At 41.8% G+C, this 12836-nt stretch overlaps 1 protein-coding gene across 5 annotated transcripts in view; it reads left to right on the top strand.

Annotated features, from left to right (window-relative positions):
* LOC102798479 (discs large homolog 1-like protein) overlaps nt 1–12836 on the top strand; it is a 122530-nt gene that overhangs the window by 42721 nt on the left and 66973 nt on the right. The gene's annotated exons all lie outside the window — the stretch shown is intronic.

Raw genomic sequence — 12836 nt, 5'->3', positions numbered from 1 at the left:
ACCTTATAACATAATTAATTTTACAATGATATACTTACTTTGCTGGCGTTTAAAAATGCTACATGTAGTACCTTTAGTAGACAAATCTACTCAAACTTTCTGTGCTGCATTAATTTCTTGAAACCACAACCAAAACATTATGTTGTTTTGTGTCTGTGGACCATGTGAATACAGACCTTGTGTATTTTTAAAAAATGTTTTAAATGTTTCTGTGATGGTGCCCACTTTTTCTGTACACATGGTCTTGCATGGATGTGGCGCGAGCACATATAGTCGTCTGTGCAACTGCAGTGTCGATATGTAATCATGCTCTTTACGATAAATTGTTGGTTATAACCCATCTTACCTACCCCGTTTCATGTCACCCATGTTAAACTTGCTGTGTCTGTATCTTGTGTGCTCATTAGAATGCAGTTGGAGGAGGGCTGTCAAATCTCCAGTTTGAGCTGCTTTCAATGCATGTAGTTACAGTTTGTGAACTGCAGGGGGCAGAAGAGGCCTCCCAAAGTTCACAGCTGTTCAGGGTTATGCCTTCACAAATTAATATCTGACTGAATTCTATTTATCAAACTGTTTAATGTGATTTGGCGACTGAATGTTGGGATAATGGAAATGCTTTTTATCAATACTGACAAAGCTGCTCAGCAGTTTGTCGCTGAATAGAGGGTAAGAGCAGTCGTATAATTGACTTTGCTTTAAAAAGTCTCTGGCAAACCGTATATCTATTGCAGAGACTGAAAGCAGTGGAACATAAAAAGTGTTTTGCTCTCTGTTGAACACTGTAAGACTGTAAGACATACATGGTGTACTCAGAAGCTTCAGTGGCTCCTAGTCATTAAGCTAATGCAGATAATTAGGCAGGAAGTAAAGACAGAGAGGGCCAGTGATGGGAAAAAACGGGATGAAGGGAGAATTATGGGCAGACAGACACAGAGCACAGATTTGTTGCTGGATGTTAATCAGCCTGTCAGTCAGCCAATTCATTCCTCTCCAAACAAACTCTTTTTCCTTTACAGTAATAGTAATTAACATTGAGTAAGACGTCCGCTCGCTGTAACATTTCAGGGATGTTTGCTTCACTGTGCTGGTCCAGCGCGTTTAACGCACAGCCTTTGTCTACCTTCAGGGAGAGACCTGCTGCTCAAACTTAATCCCGTTTCTAAGTGCTTAATAGGACAACATCACAGAAGTAGCTTGCCCTGTCTGCAAGATTCTCAAAAAGTTAGTTATTTAAACATTTGGAGCTTACAGATTTGATCCTCCCTATACTGCCACCCTCTTGTGCTCTGCTTAATTAACACTGATGTACTTTGCTCAGTGTTGGTACGCAGCCATGTAGCTGAGTGCAATTGCATCAGCCCATAAGGTAATTTAATTTTCTAAACTGCAGTGTTTTTCTAAACGAGTGTGAAAAATAGTGAGCCTGACCACCTAGCTAGTCATATCTGACTGAAAATAGCTGTCACAGCTTGCTGGTCACAAGGAAATGAGAGATCATCAAGTCCTTAAAAGCATTAAAGTGGAACTGTGCAGTATTAAGATTCTCGTAATTTTGTTAGTACTAAATGATAGCTAAAGCTGGGAGTCATCGACTTAATATAGGTGGGACACAAGGGCTACTGGCATGTCTAAAGGGCAACATGTACACCCTGTACAGAATGGCCCTGTGGGACTTCACATGAGTTAACAGCAGTTGTGAAAAATGCTTTTCTCTGTCTGCCTTTTGATGCTAAGCAGGTATTGCTCTTTAAAAAAATGCCCACGTGCTTTGTCACTATAAAAACAACACTGTAAACAATAACCGTGAAGTTTTGAGCCAAACAAAGAGCTGAATGATGCTAAAAGGTTCTGAAGAGCTGAAGAGGGAAATCTGATGAATTGACTTGTCACTATGACCATAACCTTGAGCTGATAGTTATTTGAATCATCGTCATTGTCATATTGATTGTTGTTGCTTTAAATCACAAACCTAGATCGTGCTGCGTAGCCAAGAAAAAAAGCCAATCCTGACCTCAGTCAGAAAAGCCTAAATATCCGTCTTGGCCTATTGGGACTCTCTTTTTGCTTGGGTTTGTGCTTGTCTATGCTACAGTGTTTTATGTCCATTTTTTTATATACCCAGCATTTACAAGGAAAGCTTGACATAGCTCTGCAAAATTCTCCTTACCAGAATCGAAGAGGAATCTAATGGAAGAGCTGGTGAGGAGCCAAAATGCTTAGGAACCACTGCACTATAGATCTGTATGGCGTCTGCTTTACAGTCCTTCTGACTGCATCACGGTCCCTTTACAGCTGTAGACAATGTAAGATAATACATATTAGAGTTTGACAGAGAGCTATCTACAAGTTGGCTAGTGCGATGTGAGAACAAACAGTTCAGAACTGCATTTAAGGTGTTGGTCTGTGTCCATGTTCCAAATGTATATTCATTCTTTAGAGAACATGACAGCACGACTACGGGTCCTGTTACTAGTTCAGAAAGTCTAGAAAATTCTGGGTTACTGTGCTTACAGGGTCATCCTGTCTAGAGTCTGTTGAGCTGGGACAGAAAATAGGTTCTAGGTCATTCAGCCAGATCAGTAGGAGGAAATAATTTGTTAAAACAAAAAACAGTAAACACAGCATTTGTACACGAGGCTATCTATCACCAGCCTGGCCTACCTGTAGAGGACAGAATGGCAAATTTGGCTCTCTCGGCAGGCGAACATTAAACATGCATGATGTGTGCTTTTATTTAATTGGTTCTGAAATATTAATAGAGTTGGCATTCACTTGCTGACATTTGACTGGAGAGAGAGAGGGAAAAAAAGAGAGAGACACGCACATTAAGGGTTGTGATAGGGACTGTGTGCTACAGAAATAATGCTGTGTCAGCTGACCTGTGTGTGTTTTGTACTTTGTGTTGTAGTGGCTAGTTGCAGATAGACTGGTATGAGGCTAATATGCTTTAACTGAGTGTTTGCACTGCAGGCAACATGACTGATTTGGCGCTCCACACTCTCTGATAGTGGGTAATGCAAGCGGCTGAGGTTCCATCAGTGCAGTGTTCTGCAGATATAGTTGTTTTACGTTTGTGTTGTGTGTGAAGTGTTAAATTTCTGCTATCAGTTTTTCTTTGTAATGTTCATAGACAATTAAAAACTTTTTCATAAATAGAATATTTCCTTAAAAAAGTTAGAGGTGTTTATTTTTCTCAACTGCAAAATCTGGCAGGCGTATATTTTAAACTGGCTTTTATTCATGACTTCCTCTAAGATGTGTAATTAATTATATTTGGCAATTTTCCACAACACAATGATTTTTGATTTCTGCATTATGCTGTTAACACAAATGCAACACTTACTGTTTCTAACTAAAACCCTTCAGTGTTTCAGTGGAAGAAAACACTTAATGTGGTCTCAGGGACATATGCAACACAGGCCCAATAGGAAAGAAAGAATGAGACTCAAAATGAATGAGCAGGAATGAGTCAAATTCAACAAAGAGCATATAAGTACGCATATAGAGAATTTATTAATTTAACGCAGTATAAAACTACAAGCATCCACCTTATATTGGAAGCACCAAAGGTTTATCTGCTTTAATTCTGTGGACTATAACTGGGCCTGCCTTTTACTTCTTTGTGATATATCTGTATCAGAGCCCTCTTCATTTGACTACCATTTCTTTTTTAAAAATGGAAAATAAAGTTAAGTTATAGTGCTACTTTGACTTAGCAATGTTAGACAAAGGCACAACAATAAATGGTAAATGGCCTGCATTTGTATAGCGCTTTTCTAGTCCTTAAGGACCCCAAAGCGCTTTACACTACATTCAGTCATTCACCCATTCACACACGCATTCACACACTGGGGATGGCAAGCTACATTGTAGCCACAGCTGCCCTGGGGCGCACTGACAGAGGCGAGGCTGCCGGACACAGGCGCCACCGGGCCCTCTGACCATAAAGCACAAGAGTCTGCTACAGAACGCACTAGCGCCACAAACTTCACATCAACATGTTAACATGCTCACAGTGATAATCCCAAAATGCTGAATTAGCAACTATTATGTTTGCTTGGGGTTTAGCGTGCTGATATGAACAAATTAGCAATAAGTGCAAAGTATCCTTTTGGCATCTCCAGTTCATGTACACCAAACTCAGAGAAGCGGCGGCCCGCTGCTAGCACTGTCATCTCATTGGATGGAATCATAGTAAAGACACCTCTGGTTAACATGTCGGGACCTAGCTTTACTGTCTAGGTCAACTTTGCTAGCAAGAGAAAGACAGAGGCGTTAAAAGGCTGCTCCAATGGAACTTTATTGTTTCGGAGGCGGCAAACACGGTGTACAGTCAAGTCTTAACAGTGTACTTATAACTGGGCTCGTCAGGCACTCTGCACTGGCTGCACTGGTTATTATTATTCTTCCGTTTCTCGTTGGTAGAAACTCGTGATTTTCGACTCTCCTGTTTCTCCCACCCTCACGCTTGAATGTAGCTTCCTGGCCTGAAAAGTTTAGTGTTTAGAGTGTGGCTACCATGTTACTGACAAGAGGTGAATATTGGGCTATATGGGTGAAAGTGAAGTGTTTGTAAAAAGTCAAGTTGGCACTTTCCAAACTCAGAAACTCAAGGCTTCAAAATAATAGTGCCTTTAGCTTACTGTTTCCATCTTCTATATACAGTTTATATTATGTACTGAGCCCAATCTGGGATCTCTGGTTTTAAATTTATTTATTTATTTATTTATTTATTGCTGTTTGGTTGGTTTTAGGCACCAAAGCTGCTTGGCAATGTTTATGTAAAGACTGGGATTTGGGTTAAAAGAGAGAACCTACCTAGTGAAATGTTAACTACTCAAAAAATAATAATAAAAATAAAAATACTTTGCAGTATTCCCATGCAATTTAGGGCAATTCAAGTCAGATTTAGAGCGATCCTCTATATTTCACACTTGGTCTAGGATCCATCTTAGACTCTGAAGAAGCCTAACAAATCTCTGAGATATCTGTTCAGATCTTAGGAAACAACACATTAGTCAGCCAGCACCAGGTGTATTTCAGGAGTCTCAAAGCTGTTACTATAGTTACTGTTCCCTAGGAAACACAGGAAAAGGCTGTGACAGGGGTCCCGCTCCACCTGTGGCTAATCCTCTAGGAGGCTAATCTTGCTGTGTAGGCTAACTGTATACACCAGAGATAGAAGTCCACGTCACTTAGGATGAGTCGGCTTTGTTGTAAGAGGGTCAGTCTAACCTGTGTACGCCCATCTTTTGTTTGACCTTTGACCCAGATGTGCCAGCCAATTTTAATGCATGCTAAAGTCTCTAGACTTCCATGCCATGCTTCAGGGATGCTGTGAGGACACTTGTTAGCCTGCTTGTCTCGCCTCTCTCCTGTCTTCTCTTTTCTTTTATCTCAGTTGGTGCCCAGCAACAGCCTGTTGTTTTCCATTCTGGAGTCATGTGTGTGTGTGTGTGTGTGTGTGTGTGTGTGTGTGTGTGTGTGTGTGTGTGTGTGTGTGTGTGTGTGTGTGTGCACGTGCATTAGAGAGTGAGTGCGAGTGTGTGGGAGAGCTGGGTGCTGCAGTGTCTGGAAACAGCCTCAGGAGAAGATCTGTCTCTTTCTCACAAACACACACACACATTAAAAAAAAAAAGCAACATCACCTCGAGCATGCATGTACTTCAGCGCACACTCGCACTGGGAGCATACCTGTTATTACTGTGCCTTAGTGTCTCTCGGGTTCCAAGATTGTCTCCCCCCCCATCCCCCCACCCACTCTCACACACACACACACAAAAGCACACAGACACCTCAGCACACCTACACACACAAACACACAAACATTTATCTCGTTATCTGTCTAGCCAGTGCCAGCGCTCACCATATTCTTCGGTGGCATTCAGCTGTTTTCCACCGTGTCTCCTCCTCACACTGCAACAGGCATCTTTGCATATGTGTGTACATATATGTGTGAGGGTGTGTGTGTATTTGGAGTGCGCGTTATGTGTGGATGTACTGAGGGGGGTTCTGTTATTTCATTGGCTGGCTGGAATGTAGGGGCGTGGCTTGCACCAGTAATGATATCTAACAGTGGGAGAGAGAGAGGGAGAAAGAGAGCGAGAGAGAGAGAGAGAGAGAAGGGGCATCGGGTTGCAGCTCCAATAAAAGGCTGGAAAAGACAATTTGCTGAAAGATAAGCGTGCGAGAGAGAGAGAGAGAGAGAGGGGAAGAAACAGACAGGGTGGGTGGGGGTTAGGTAGGAAAAGAAAAGAAGACTGAATAATGTACTGAGTGAGAGAGACGAGAAGAGAGAGAGAGAGAGACGGAGAAACAACTGAGATGTAAGAGAGAGGGGAGGAGAAAGAGAAGAGTTGCAGAATGATTCCAACCATCCACCTACTTCAGATGCTCTTCTTCTCGCCTGCATCCTTCCACCTCCCTCCTTTCATCCGTTCAGCCACCCATCACTCCCTCCCCTGCTCCTTCCATATTTAATGGGAGCACACACAGTGACAGCAGGGAGATTGACTGGTCATCTCCTTGGACTCAGAGAGAAGGCGGGAGGGAGGGAGAAAGAGGTGGTGGGGTGGAGGAAAGACAGAGGGAAAGAGTGAACTCCCTTAAATAATCAATCTTCATATCCTTGTTTGCCTGGCCCATACACCCCCTCACTTTGTCTTGTCTCTGAGGAGAGGCAAGAACGCAGCTGAGGAGAGGAATTTTGGATTTCCAGAGATGTGGATGTTGGACATTTCTCCTGGCTAGAGAGAAGATGGGATGATGGACCAGTTGACGGAGAACAAAAAAAGACGGGCAGATGGATTCATGGGTGGACAGACACACAAAGAGCCTGAGAGACAGACTCACGCTTCAACTCTAAGTGGACCCTGTCTACCTGTCCTGCACTTTCTACCTCCTCCTCATCTCTCCTTCCACCAGCTGCTCTGTTAATCCTGAGCTAAAGAAGATAAAAGGGACATTATTAAGAGAAAACTTCGGAAGAGGAGATAAAAATATCCACAAAGGCAGCATCATTTTCAGAAAGTGTTGCAAGAAAAGGGAAGCTGGACTGTATATTTAGACAGGGACACTGTGAAAGCGATGAGTGACAGATGAGAGAGACTGGAGATGAAGCAGCAGAGAAGCGTTACCACCTGAACTCAATCTTGTCTGTCAAAGGGAAGATCAGACAGCAGAGACGATGAACTATATTTTTGGAAACAACACCCTGTACCCTCGCAGTTCGAGGGTAGGCGGGGCATCCGGGGGTCAGGGGGCGGGCCTAGGTATCAAACAGAAGCTGGGGCCCAAGCGGGGCTCCTCGGAGGAGCTGGCACCTCCCCACACCTCCTCCCCCTCCACCTCCTCTCCCGCCTCCTCCTCCCCCTCCACGTCCTCCTCACGCTGGCAGCAGCTCCTTATGTTCTTCTCCAAGAGGAATGCCTTCACTGACTGTATTACTGCAAGCCAGGTAACACACACACCTCAACCTGTGTGTGTATGCCCGCTTGTGTGTGTGTTTGTGTGTGTTGTGCTTTAGGGATGGTGGGAAGCATGAAACCTTACCTGAGTTTTTGTTGAGTGTGTGTGTGTGTGTGTGTGTGCCATTATTTAGCTAACATTCTCCAGTTTCAGTTTCTTAGCCAAAAAACAGGGAGGCAGTGAGGGGCAGTTTTAAACTGAAGCTGAAGCAGCACTCTGTTTATGGTAGAGATTTTGATAATGTTGTCATGGAAATGAGCCCTGGCATAGTGTACGAGACCCAGAGAGCCGGTGTGTTGCCATGGCAAAGCCATCATTTAGCTGAGCAGTCTCCTCACTGCAAGTCTACAGTGAAATGAAAATCTTAGCACTGAAGGTGTGTGACTGACCTGATGAGAGGCATCACTGTGTGTAACGGTTCATTTAGGACGTTATTACAAAACGAGCCATCTATCGGTGTTTGTGAATTATATACAAGTGAAAGATAGATTGTGTTTTTTAAACTGCCTTTATAGCACTTTATTTAGGGGCTGGTGTTGAGCTTGTGCATTGAATGTAAGCAAAAGTAGACACGTTGAGCATCATCAGCTTCAGGGGACAATTAACATTTTTTAAGGATTCTTTACAGTTGTCAGATTTCTTGGGACAGAGATTTCAGGGACATTTCTTGACATATCTTCACAAATTCATATCAGATGTAAAAAAGAATACTTGTGAGACTGTCCAGATTTTCTCAAGAAAATATCATAAACTGATCCTGATTAGCTGTCCTATCTGGATCTGAGGTCACATAAACTGAGGAGAGAACTTTCAGTCTTTGCAGAGATATGTAGTCTCAAACTCTGCTCTTGTTTGTATATTTACGTGTATAATTCCCCTGGGTTCATACTTGATCTTTCTGGTTTTAAACGACCTCTGAATACTTAAGTAAGTAGAATATTTTGTGTTTTTTATGTTATCAGTGCAGTGTTAAGATAAACTAAATAACAACATATAAATAATGCATCAGTTGGTTCGAAATGACCGGATTAATCTATAATTCTTATAGCTGTCTTCTGGAGCATATATATCCTCTGTCCATCCATCTTCTTCCACTTATCCAATTCAGGGTCATGGGGGGAGGGGCAGGCTGAAGCCTATCTGATCTGAGTTGACATGAGGAGCGAAAGGCAGATTGCATCCTGGATAGAGCAACATCATTAATTTAATCTAATTTTACAATTGTTTTACACATTTTTGTACCAAACAGTGTGAACGCAGTAATTTTCTATTTAGATTGTTCTCATCTTTTTTAAGCACCACCTTTTGAAACCTTTTGTTTCCACAGTGTTATGCAATCTATTTTTTTTTTTTTTATCATTAAATTATGCGAAAATATAAAGAGACATTTAGGCCATTCTCTACTTTGCATGAATGTTTTGGATGTTGCTTGTTATTGATATCAGATTTTTAAATGGAGGAAGCTGTGCCTTCCACTCAGCATCTGTTGCAGAAATTAGACTAGTTTTCTGAGGGGTAAAATAGCTTGAAACATCAGAACATTAGGAAAGTGCTACAGATGCGATGATGCGATTGGCCATTAGTGAGTCCTTCTACTGATATGGTATAATCAGCACATAAAAAGCGTCAGTGACATAAAATAAAACATGCATAAATAAATGCACGAATCATGGATTCCTACCTTAATTACAAGATTCCAGACAGATTTGTAAAGTGTGGTAGCATGTGTAACAGTATCAAACACTTATTTTAGTATTTGATGTTTTGTGCTACTGTAGCATGTGTCAGAGTACGAATTTCAACATCAAGATTTAAAGAATAAACCCCTTTTTCTGCTTTAATGATAGAAATCCAAATGAAGCATTTTCCCGTAGCTTCTTATTTTTCACAGCTGATTTCTTTCTGAGTTACAGAATAGTAAATGGTGTCTGTACTGAATAAAAACATTATTGATCTGACACTGAATGGAAAGGGAGCCACTCTGCGTTCCACCCTGCAGCAGTTTTACAGTTGTCTACAGATTTACAGCTCAGTCTATGAAAAAAGAAAAAAAGTAACCCACCCTCTTGCAATAATCATATTGGCCTGTGTTCTCCCAGGGTGTTACCATTTCCAAGTCTCAGACACTTACTGCATGACTGATAGGGCATTATGCTAAACACACCCTCACTAACACAACTCTCGGTCCCACAGAGAGAGTGTATGGATATAAATGTGGTGTGATACATTTGACACTCTGTGTGTGTTGGTTATATCAAGCTTCCATTATGATACACAGAGCTTTGCAGACCCATGTCTATATGTAATAACTTTCTACTGTCTCCAGGGGGCAGCGTTAAAATATATAGCCCAACCAGTATTGTGATGCTCCTAATTTCTTGCTCTTTTGCTCTTTACAGCAAAAGAGAGTTGAGGTAGAAGTGATCGTAAACAGTATCTTTGTAGTGGAGTGGAAGCACTTCAGCCACTGTCTGTGCTTTTTATCTGTGCTTTTTCTAATCTTTGATGATTTCACTTGCACTTCTTCCTTTTCGTCGTAAAATCATCTGTCACTTCCTTTCCTGATTATGCCTAAATGTTAACCAGCATTCAGCCCACGCGTACTGTCATCTCTATAGCGCTATGCATTGCAGGACTCCCTGTAGCTTGTGAACTGGTTCTTAGTCTTTCTCTCTTTGGGACTATAAACCCCACATTAACTTGCAAGTGCTAATGGCCAGAGCCAGTTAAGATTTTGATGGTTTAGATTGTTGAGCTAAAAATACACAAATGTTCATTAATCTTTAATCAAATTGTTTAAAATGTTCAACACTTTTTGAAAAAAACATATAAAGCCTAACAGTATGATATAGTTTTGGAATCATGTGGATTTTAGACACATGATTTATCTCAGTGGTGTCTGTTGCTAAGCCTCTTCCTCGATGACAGTAATGTTATTGATTCTACATGCTATCAGCGCTCCAGTCAATCCATCTGTATAGGTAGCCTGGTTGTTGACTTTTGGCTGTACTTTGATAGTGTTATTTGCTACCAGCAGGCAAATATAGTTTGAGTCTCTTTATAGCACACACAAAAGGTTAACCCTACACGCTTAAAATGTTGTTGTTTTTTTTGTGGACACAAACAGCAGTCCTCTCTTTCACCGCCACACCCATTTCTTTCTATAATTGATGAATGGTAAACAAGAGGTATGAAGGTCATACTGGCTCTCCAGAAAGAGCTCTAAAAGCCTTAAAGAGGTGTTTAGTGGTCAAAGGAAATGGGTGTGGAGAGGGTTGGGCAGAGTAGGGAGACAGAGTGGGAGAGAGAGTAAGACACAGACGGAGACAATTAGTGACTGATTAGATATCCGATCCTAAAATCATAAACTATCCATCATAAAATGTCCATCTGAGCATACAGCGAATCAAGCGACAGCTGTAGGTCAGCTGGTCGATCATGTTAGGACTGTTAGTTGGAATAGTCTGAATGTAAAGTATCAGCAGGAGAGGCAGCACATCGGTTTTCTGTTTGGTTTCACATTGTCTGCTGTCTGTCAGATGTTCCCACTCAATAGTGTTAAAAATGTATTTAATCACAGCAGATTCCAGTATTAGCACAAGCAAAAGGTGTAAAAGACAGAGTAACAAATTTACAGTGGTTGTTTTATTCTAAGAATGAGGTCTAAAAATATCATCTATTAATGTCGGTAATATTAAAATGGAAAATGTGTGGGAGCTACGTCACAAATGCTTTAGCTATACTGCCTTTTTGCACAGTACAGTTCAACCTACTCTCCCCAACGCACACACACACACACACGCACACACACACACACACACACTGCTTCAGCAGAGAGTGGCTCATTATCCTCCTCTTCCTGAGAAGACTTTCCACTCTCCCAGCACCTCATGGGATACCAATGTGCATGTGTAGGCTTTTCTTTCACAGCTGATTGTGGATTTGTCGTTCCTACTATATCACCTTGTACACTGGTCTGATGGGAAACCTAGGACCCCAGTATGCTTGTGTGCGATTAAACTCCAAGTCTAATATTTGAGTGGGCACTATGTAATTAAATAAAGTAAGTTTTTTTTTTTGGAGTCTTCACACCATAGCTGTGAATTTCCACCTCCCACACTCAGAATCTATACATCATGGCCTCATGGAAATGAAAAAGCGCTTTAGTGCTGAATAAATGAGAAATCATAAACAGGTGCCGCGAGACAGAAATGGTTCTTTATTCTTCTTCTGCTGTGATAGTGCTCTGCTCACATCATATGGAAACACACACTGGGGCAACTTGAAGGTTAAAAGCAATGACTTGGAAACATTAACGTGTTCAGACTTGCTGGGAAACCCTCGGGGCATCGTGACTGACGTGCCCTGCCTGCTTTCTTTCATTCTGATCAGCTGCTACATGAAATGGTAAATGTTGTGTGATTCTGCAGAACAGAAGGAATGATCTCAACAAACTAGCCTCGCTGTATTCGCATCTTCCCTCTTTTATTATAAATGATAGTGTGGTGGTGATGTCATGAGTGGGTGGGGCTATAATGCAAATGTTTACAGTCCGGACCGTCATTGTGTGTCGTAACTAATGAGCACCGCCTCTGATGCTAGCCAACACTGCAGGTGGCATCAACTGTTGTCATGGTGATACTGCTGCGCTGATTACCAAAGGGAGAAATTTGGGTTTTTGTGTGTTTTTGTGTACGAGAGAGTGTTAAAGAGAAAAAGGAAAAAGTAGATGAACATTTGTATATAAACTTGCTATCTTTATATGTGATCTCACACACACACGCACACACACACACACACACACACACACACACATTGTGTTGTGGCCATGAGTAGTGCAATGGATTTGCGCTGCTTGAGAGTGTGTGAGGTGTTGCGTCACCTTCTGTGAGTGGGATGAAGCTTGCATATCAGCTCTCTCCCACACACACTGAACACACACACACAGACGTCTCCACGCGCTCCCTCTCCATCAGTCTCCTACCTCCAGCCTGTTCTCTGGTTATGCTGATATAATCAGCACAGATTAGCTGACCACAAGCAATCACTTAATATGTCCACTAACTAATGAGACCGAACACAACATAACGATGTCTCCATCCATCTTGTGTGATTACTATGGGACGGTTTGACACTACAGGCGGCTTGACCTATTCACCGCTACTTGAGAAATTCATAACTGGATATAAGTGCTGATTGTGATGTAAATCAGAAGCCTTGCGTGTCACTGCTTCATTAGAGCATCGGCTTTTCATTTTAGAGCAACAATGTCTGCTTGTGTATTATTATTATTACTACCAGGCAGAATAATATTGGCACCTTTGTTATGCAGTCACACATGGATGTGCTACAGTAAGTGACAGGCTCAT

This window comes from Neolamprologus brichardi, chromosome 17 (assembly GCF_056152115.1).
Source record: "Neolamprologus brichardi isolate AB-2024 chromosome 17, ASM5615211v1, whole genome shotgun sequence".
Lineage (NCBI taxonomy): Eukaryota > Metazoa > Chordata > Actinopteri > Cichliformes > Cichlidae > Neolamprologus > Neolamprologus brichardi.
Note: the sequence above shows the minus strand (reverse complement) of the source record. Positions and strands in the feature narration are given on the sequence as shown.